Below are 9,376 nucleotides of genomic sequence, written 5' to 3' on the forward strand. Positions count from 1 at the left end.
TCAAGTGTTAATGGTTAACAAGACCACTAGTTTTAATAAAAGGGGAAAAGGAAACAAAGGGAACTTCAAGAAAGAATGGCAAGCAAGTTACCACTCCCGCGATGAAACCCAAAGCTAGACCTAAGCCTGAAACTGAGTGCTTCTACTACAAAGGGATTGGTCACTGGAAGCGGAACTACCCCAAATACTTGGTGGATAAGAAAGATGGAAAAGTGAACAAAGGTATATTTGATATACATGTTATTGATGTGTATTTTACTAGTATTTATAGCAACCCCTCGGTATTTGATACTGGTTCAGTTACTAAGAGTAGTAACTCGAAACAAGAGTTGCAAAATAAACAGAGACTAGTTAAGGGCGAGGTGACAATCTGTTTTGGAAACGATTCCAAGGATGATAAGATCACCATCGCACACTCCCTTTACCTTCGGGATTATTGTTGAACCTAAAATAAATGTTATTTGGTGTTTGCATTGAGCATGAATATGATTGGACCATGATTATTGCAATACGGTTAGGCATTTAAGTCAAAGAATAATTGTTATTCTAGTTACATGAATAAAACCTTCTATGGCCATACACTCAAAATGAATGGTTTATTGAATCTCGATCGTAGTGATACACATATTCATAATATTGATGCCAAAAGATGCAAAGTTGATAATGATAGTGCAACATATTTTTGGCACTGTCGTTTAGGTTATATTCGTGTAAAGCGCATCAAGAAACTCCATGCTGATGGGTTTTTGGAATCACTTGATTATGAATCACTTGATGCTTTTCGAACCATGCCTCATGGGCAAGATGACTAAAACTCCATTCTCCAGAACAATGGAGTGAGCCACTAACTTATTAGAAATAATACATACCAATGTATGCGGTCTGATGAGTGTTAAGGTTCGCAGCGGGTATCATTATTTTCTAACCTTCACAGATGATTTGAGCATATATGGGTATATCTACTTGATGAAACACAAGTCTAAAACATTTGAAAAGTTCAAAGAATTTTAGAGTGAAGTAGAGAATCATCGTAACAAGAAAATAAAGTTTCTATGATCTGATCGCAGAAGCGAATATTTGAGTCATGAGTTTGGCCTTCAATTCAAACAATGTGGAATAGTTTCACAAACTCATGCCACCTAGAACACCACAGCATAATGGTGTGTCCGAATGTCATAACCGTACTTTATTAGATATGGTGCGATCTATGATGTCTCTTACAGAATTACTACTATCATTTTGGGGTTATGCATTAGAGACAGCTGCATTCACGTTAAATAGGGCACCATCTAAATCCGTTGAGACGACACCGTATGAATTGTGGTTTGGCAAGAAACATATGTTGTCATTTCTTAAAGATTGGGGTTGCGATGCTTATGTGAAAAAGGTTCAACCTGATAAGCTCGAACCCAAATCAGAGAAATGCGTCTTCATAGGATCCCCAAAGGAAACTGTTGGGTACACCTTCTATCACAGATCCGAAGGCAAGTTATCTGTTGCTAAGAATGGATCCTTTCCAGAGAAGGAGTTTCTCTCGAAAGAAGTGAGTGGGAGGAAAGTAGAACTTGATGAGGTAGTTGTACCTTCTCCCGAATTGGAAAATGGTTCATCACAGAAATCAGTTCTAGTGATGCCTACACCAATTAGTGAGGAAGTTAATGATGATGATCATGAAACTTCAGATCAAGTTTGTCGGGGATATACCCCACGGCGTAAACCAGCCGGAAGTATAACCCGGCCAGACTAGGCGTTTCATTGGTAACCCGCCAGAGGATTGGCGACTTACGTGTCTGGCGGTTCACTGGTATGACGATTCATGAGCCTAAAGGCTCATTGGTGACCCTGCGCGTGTTCCAGATGGATGACAAGGCCCAAGGCCCAGCATGTCGGTTTATGTTAGTGGTGGGCCGGTTTAAGAGGAAAGGAGTGAGGAACATTTATCTTACAAGCAGTTAAGACCTGGACTTGTATCCGGTTTGTATTAGAAGGTAGACTAGTCCTAATCTTAATAGGACTCCACATGTAACCCGCTCCTTCAACATATATAAGGAGGGGCAGGGCTCCCCCAAAAGGGACAAGATTCACAAGTTCCACAAGTTGGGCAAGTTAGGTTTAGACAATAGCTCTCGAGAAAGAGCACTCTTGTAACCGTGATCATCATCATCAATATCAATGAAGTAGGATGTAGGCTTTTACCTCCACCGTGAGGGGCCGAACCTGGGTAAAACATCACGTCTCTCGTCCCGCTCAACCCCTCTCAAGCTACTACATAGATGCGTTGGCCTCGCGACTAAGTCCTGACACTAAGGACATCTGCCATGACAATTTCACGACAGTTGGCGCCCACCGTGGGGCTCGCACACGGTGGTGTTGAGTTCTTGGAGGGATCTCTCCCAGGGATCAAGAAGTTTGCAATTTTCCGGATGAGCCGGTTTTGAAGGGTGCATCAACTTCAAGGACATCAGTCCAGACTGGAGATCTATGAGATTTATGGTTTAAGAAAAAATAGGGTTACAACTTGTCTACCGTCCTTGTTCGACGATCTGTCGAAACCAACAGGAAAGTTATCCACGTACGACTTCTCTTGGCGGGTTGTGCGTAACATCTAGCAATCAAACTGTCAAATCACTACATCACTAAGACCGTCAACTTCCGTTGGAATCTGATCAGACACATTACAATTCTCGGGAAATCAACTCGTAGTTGCTGGTGTTTTTTCCTTTAATGTACAGCAATTCGAAGCCAGATCAAGGTTTGGAACGCCGCGTGCAAGAGGCCGAGATCGACACAGGTTCTGTACACGTACAAGTCGCCGAGACCGATTAGTTATTTCTGCCAATTCAACTCGTACAACAGGGTAAGGATAACTGCTTGACCTAGCACACGTGAGATCTTCAGACCAATCTAGTGCATGTATCTGAATCAAGTGCTCACAGTGCCTCAACGATGGAAAAGTCAAAACCTGATGGATTCCAATGCCTCCTCCACGTGAAAAGCCCTCAACTAAACACTTCTTGCTAGAAAAGATCCAAGGAAATACAGCTGGTGTACACGCATGGAGAAAGGACAACCATCGTACCTGCGGACTGCCTCGCCTGTGAGGCGCCCCGCAAGAACCTCGCATTGGACCGCCGCTCCGAGTCGCTGGCCCTACACCTTGCCCTTCAGCGGCCACTGCCACATCTGCTTTGAGCCTGCGAGTCACCCCGGTCGTCGAGTGGTCTCCGCTGCGGTCGAGGCGTCCTACGTTGAGCCGCCCGTGGCCACGGCTAAAGCTTTTGCCTCGATTTGGTGCACGTCCACTAAGCCGCTCTCATCATTGTGTTTCACCAAGTCGTTGTTGCTGCTCCTCGTTGTTATCGGCGTCCACATCAGTGAGCCGCCGTTGTTGACCCGTGGGCGAGGCCCTGAGCCGCCCCACGTTGTGGTAAGAGCCGCCAGCACTGCTGCAGCTTTTATTTTGGAGCACGGGAGGTCGGGTCAAGTTTAAGGCAGCTGTTGGATTCTTTGGCCACAACTCCAGATTTGACCTGTCATTGACTCCTCTCTGGGAGACCAAAAACAAGACATCAACTGGTACACCATTATCCAATATGACGTATGGAGCCATTAGTACAAAGTGTTAGTCCAAAATTTATTTTTTACTATCAGATGCCACAGCCGCCGAGGCATATCACTAGTTGCCAAAAGTTGCTGCACAGCAGAATACACCGATCTAAGCCGGATTGCTAGCGCGTTAAAAAAGGGGGGAGGGGAAAGACCCCGACTTGGGCGTGGATTCATCCATCGGGACACGACCCGGAAGATGAGACGAACGTGGATTTCCGTAGAATGACCGACCCGAAAACAGACTTCGCGAGTCGCCTGAGCCGCCGATTCACCTGCTTCTGTCGATGGGCCGCTTCGGCCACGCGGCCTTGCCTCACTTGGGGGCCATCAGCTGTATGCTTCTATACTGCTCCACTTGCAAGCTTTTTTCCACTGATGAACCGGCCGGGCGTCTCTGTCGCCGTACCGTGAGCCGGGCCACTTGCCTGACAGCTGCAGTAAAACACCAGCTGTCTCGCTGTAAAAACTAAACGATCATCTGTCGTCTGGACAAAACAGGTGCTATTTACCTTATTGATTTTTAAGCACATATTAATTCATCCGAAAAAAACTACTTTTCCCTGCTATATTTTATATGCAGGAGAATTATCTATTACAAAGTGGTATTACGCCACAGAGATGGAGGCATGCCAACATCATTCGGCATAGCTGGTCGTCCTTACTCAACAAATTCCTACACCGGCTTAGAATGCCATGGTTATCTCTCGCGTCCGCGTCAGCTTACATCGAGGAGGACAACTTGCTCGTCCGCACCAGGCTTACAATGTCGCGACTGACTCATCTATCTGCTCCCACGGTCGGCTCGCCCATGTTTGGTTTTAGCTTCACCATAGTGAACATCAACTCCGCAGTGGATAATTGCTGACCTGACGCATCAGGTGAAATCCATCCAGCATATTTTTATAAATTATATATTGCTTTCTTTAAAGAGCAATTACTTCAGTTTGCAAGTTGTCCCATGCAGGATTCAAACCGGTCTATATCATGGTTAATTATGAAGAATCTCAAGCCAACTCCTCAAGTCGCCTTAAGACTCGGAGGCTACAATGATATGACTCAGCAAAGGTTGCCGGCTTTTCAGTGAAGTCAAGACCCCCAGGATGCTGGAAGGAAAGATAACCCGGTCCCGGAGGCTACTACCATATGGATGAAAATTTAAGGGCCGTCAGAAAATTTCTGGTTCAAAATGAAGAATGCCGGTTTAAAATCCGATTCAAGGGAAATCTGTTCTCCCATGAAGCTCTAAAGCTCTCAAATCCGGTTTAAGAATTTCCTGTTCAAAAAGGAATTAACTTCTCGCAAGTTCGAGTCGAAAGGCCGTCAGAAAATTTCGGGTTGAAAATGAAGATTCGGTTTACAATCCGGTTCAAGGGAAAGATATCTCCCACAAAGCTTTGAAGCTCTCAATATCCGGTTTAAAATCCCGGTTCAAGAAGAATTTATCTCTTGCAAAAAGTTAAAGGTGGCCGAAGAGGACCTGCTGGCATGATGCGCGGTTCAAACATGGGTATCCTGCCTTATTGGCTTATCATATTATTGATCACTTGGGGGCTTGGTCGTATCCGAACCATAGCTACACCTCTTGATCGGTGCAATGCCACAACATCACTTGGGGGCTTGGTCTATCCAAACCATAGCTACACCTCTTGATTGGCGTAATGCCACAACATCACTTGGGGGCTTAGTCGTATCCGAACCAAGTCACACCTCTTGATCGGCTCAAAGCCAAATCAATCCAGGGCCAAAGAGAGTGTTGTAAAACAACAACTCAAACATAGGCACCCATTGAGCACAGGTCACAAAGTTACCTGGGGGCTCTTTGTGTAAAGTAGAGTTTGAAAGGACCCTTGTAACTGGGTATCGACCCACGGCTTGGAAGCCTGGTGTATTCACCTAAAACCCCGGGTTAACCTGCCTTCATCAAGTAAGCCACTCCTATCCAGGTAATCCTGGCATGACCCGCCGAACGTTTGAAAAGTTACTCTCATAGAGACCATGAACTTGTCAAAGTTAAAACGACGATTGGTTAGTTGGAGGCCCATCTTAAAAGGCTTTGTCAAATAGTTTAACTCAGCGGCCTGGCAGCCCATGAAAAGCCTCGAATTTGGGGCCTGGTAGCCCGTGAAAAGCCTCGACTACAACGGTTTTTATTTTCCTTTTGCTAAGTTTTTCTTTTCATAAGATTTGTGATGTTTTTGACCCGGTGTTTATCAACCCGGTTAGGTTGTCAACTTTAAGTTGTCAGTACAAGTTACAATCCGGAGATTATTAACCCGGCCTGGTTTCGACTACAAGTCGCCATCATCGAATATGGATAATCCGGTGTTTATCACAACCCGGTATGGTTTTATCATAAACCGGCACAATATGGAAGGAGTTATCAGTACTCAAGATTGGGGTTATCACCCTTACTACAAAAAGTTGGTAAAACCAGCAATGTGATTCAATGTCACAGGTATGATATATTTCATATTTGATTATTCTTAAGTGCAACCTTGGTTATAAACCAGGGTTATATGTTGGGCATTATGACCCGTCCGGCGGTAAACTGCCAGGACACTTTAAACTTGTTGTATACAGAAATAGGTTGAATAAAGCATGATTATAAATCACCAGCATTTATTAACCCAGCCTAGCTTTCGACTATAAGTCGCCAGTACGATGATAAATTATCAAGTGTTTATTAAACTGGTCTGGCTTTGGACTATAAGTCGCCAGTATATATATTTGGATTGCGCCATTGGAATCATGCGCTTATAAATCACTGAGTATGTTATTCAAATCTTTAAATAGCCAACATGACTGGATTTTTTATTATGTTTATCAACAGATGAGGTATTCAAAGTCGCTTTGGCGCAATGACTATTATTTTATCAACGGATATGGTTTATTCTAAAATGGAAGGAATAGTCCCGAGTCGCTGCAGGCTTACGACCCGACACTTGGGGCTACATTATTCAAATTGTGATTACATGCAAGTCTCATGTCGCTGCAAGCATGCACCATGACACTTAGGGGCTAATGCAAAGTCATTTTTACTAATCTTATTGAAGACCCGACTCATCATATTATAATGAGCCGGCCCTTGGGGGCTACCAATTGCTCATGTCAACAATTCAAGGTACACAAGTTTTCGTCCATAATATTGAAGGATCCATTGCTCAGTTGGTAAAGCACAAAGCTCTTAACCTTGTGGACGTGGGTTCAAGCCCTACGATGGAAGCTACATTATAAGATGTTATTTTCATTGAAGTATATATCAAGTACCGGTTCAGTATTATCTTACTAAGCCGGCCCTTGGGGGTTACACATCACTGCTAAAATCTACATGATTATATTTACAAAGTCCCTGCTAATTATTGCAGAATGACCCGGCCCTTGGGGGCTACACTGGTTGAAGTTTTTTATGAGCATAAGGTAGTTACAAGTCCCAGGTTGCTGCAAGCATGACAACCCGGCACTTGGGGGCTACATATGTGGGATATTCAGTTTTGACCAATGATTGAGATGAACAATCTAGATTTCTTCAAGGTTGCAGCATTTATATTGAGACAAGTCTTAAGCTATCACTATGTTCTCCTCTTAAGACTTGGGGGCTACAGGTAATATGGATATGAGGGAGAGAAATCTTCAAAATTCTCAGCTTTGACCCGGTGTTGGCAACAATCATGACTCGGAGTTTATAACAGTCATGACCTGGAATCAGAAGTTTTCATAACTCGGCAATTTTCGATAAACCGGCAAGTTTTTCAAGCTGGTTGAGTATCAGTTGAATATTTAAAGACCGATATTTTTGTCAAGTCAGAGCATTGAAGGCCGATTCAAATGGATTCTTTATTTACAATATTTCTTCTGGAAGAAAATTAATTATGAAGCTGGTCTAATGACCCGGATTTTCTAGAAAAAGGAAATGACAAGGACTTAAGGATGTTCAGGTGCCGGTTTAGAAGAATTCTCAACCCGGAGCACAACCTGTCAATTTTGTTCTTGTGCTTATTTTGTAGTATAAGTTTACCATGGATAAATCCAAGCTAAACTTGGGGGCTAATGACGGGGATATACCCCGCGGTGTAAACCGGCCGGAAGTATAACCCGGCCGGACTAGGCGTTTCATTGGTAACCCGCCAGAGGATTGGCGACTTACGTGTCTAGCGGTTCACTGGTATGACGATTCACGAGCCTGAAGACTCATTGGTGACCCTGCGCATGTTCCAGATGGATGACAAGGCCCAAGGCCCAGCAGGCCGGTTTATGTTAGTGGTGGGCCGGTTTAAGAGGAAAGGCGTGATGAACATTTATCTTACAAGCAGTTAAGACCTGGACTTGTATCCGGTTTGTATTAGAAGGTAGACTAGTCATAATCTTAATAGGACTCCACATGTAACCCGCTCCTTCAACATATATAAGGAGGGGCAGGGTTCCCCCAAAAGGGACAAGATTCACAAGTTCCACAAGTTGGGCAAGTTAGGTTTAGACAATAGCTCTCGAGAAAGAGCACTCTTGTAACCGTGATCATCATCATCATCAATATCAATGAAGCAGGATGTAGGCTTTTACCTCCACCGTGAGGGGCCAAAACTGGGTAAAACATCGCGTCTCTCGTCCCGCTCAACCCCTCTCAAGCTACTACATAGATGTGTTGGCCTCGCGACTAAATCCTGACACTAAGGACATCTGCCGTGACATTTCCACGACAAAGTTACTACCGAACCTCATAGGTCAACTAGAGTACATTACGCACCAGAGTGGTATGGTAATCCTATTCTGGAAGCCAGGTTACTAGACCATGACGAACCTACAAACTATGAGGAAGTGATGATGAGCCCAGATTCCGCGAAATGGTTTGAGGCCATGAAATCTGAGATGAGATCCATGTATGAGAACAAAGTATGGACTTTGATTGACTTGCCCGATGATTGGCGAGCCATTGAGAATAAATGGATCTTCAAGAGCAAGACAGACGTTGATAGTAGTGTTACTATCTACAAAGATCAACTTGTCGAAAAGGGTTTTTACAAGTTCAAGATGTTGACTACGATGAGATTTTCTCAGTCGTATCGATGGTTAAAGTCTGTCCAAATCATGTTAGCAATTGCCACATTTTATGAAATTTGGCAAATGGATGTCGAAACTGCATTCCTTAATGGATATCTTAAAGAAGAATTGTATATGATGCAACCAGAAGGTTTTGTCAATCCTGAAGGTGCTAACAAAATGTGCAAGCTCCAGCGATCCATCTATGGACTGGTGCAAGTATCTCGGAGTTGGAATTTACGCTTTGATAAGTTGATCAAAGCATATAGTTTTATACAGACTTGCCATGAAGCCCGTATTTACAAGAAAGTGAGTGGGAGCACTACAGCCTTTCTGATATGTATATGTGAATGGCATATTGTTGATCAGAAATGATGTAGAATTTTCTAGAAAGCATAAAGGAGTTTTTGAAAGGAGTTTTTCAAAGAAAGACCTCGATGAAGCTGCTTACATATTGAGCATCAAGATCTATAGAGATAGATCAAGACGCTTGATAAATTTTTTCAATGAGTACATACCTTGACAAGTTTTTGGAGTAGTTCAAAATAGAACAATCAAAGAAGGAGTTCTTGCCTGTATTGCAAGGTATGAAGTTGAGTAAAGACTCAAAACCCGACCATGGCAGAAAATAGAAAGAGAATGAAAAGTCATTCCCTATGCCTCAATCATAGGTTCTATAAAGTATGCTATGCTATGTACCAGACCTATTATGTACCTCACCATGAGTTTGGCA

The sequence above is a fragment of the Triticum aestivum genome, chromosome 5A (genome assembly GCF_018294505.1).
Source record: "Triticum aestivum cultivar Chinese Spring chromosome 5A, IWGSC CS RefSeq v2.1, whole genome shotgun sequence".
In the NCBI taxonomy this organism is placed as follows: Eukaryota; Viridiplantae; Streptophyta; class Magnoliopsida; order Poales; family Poaceae; genus Triticum; species Triticum aestivum.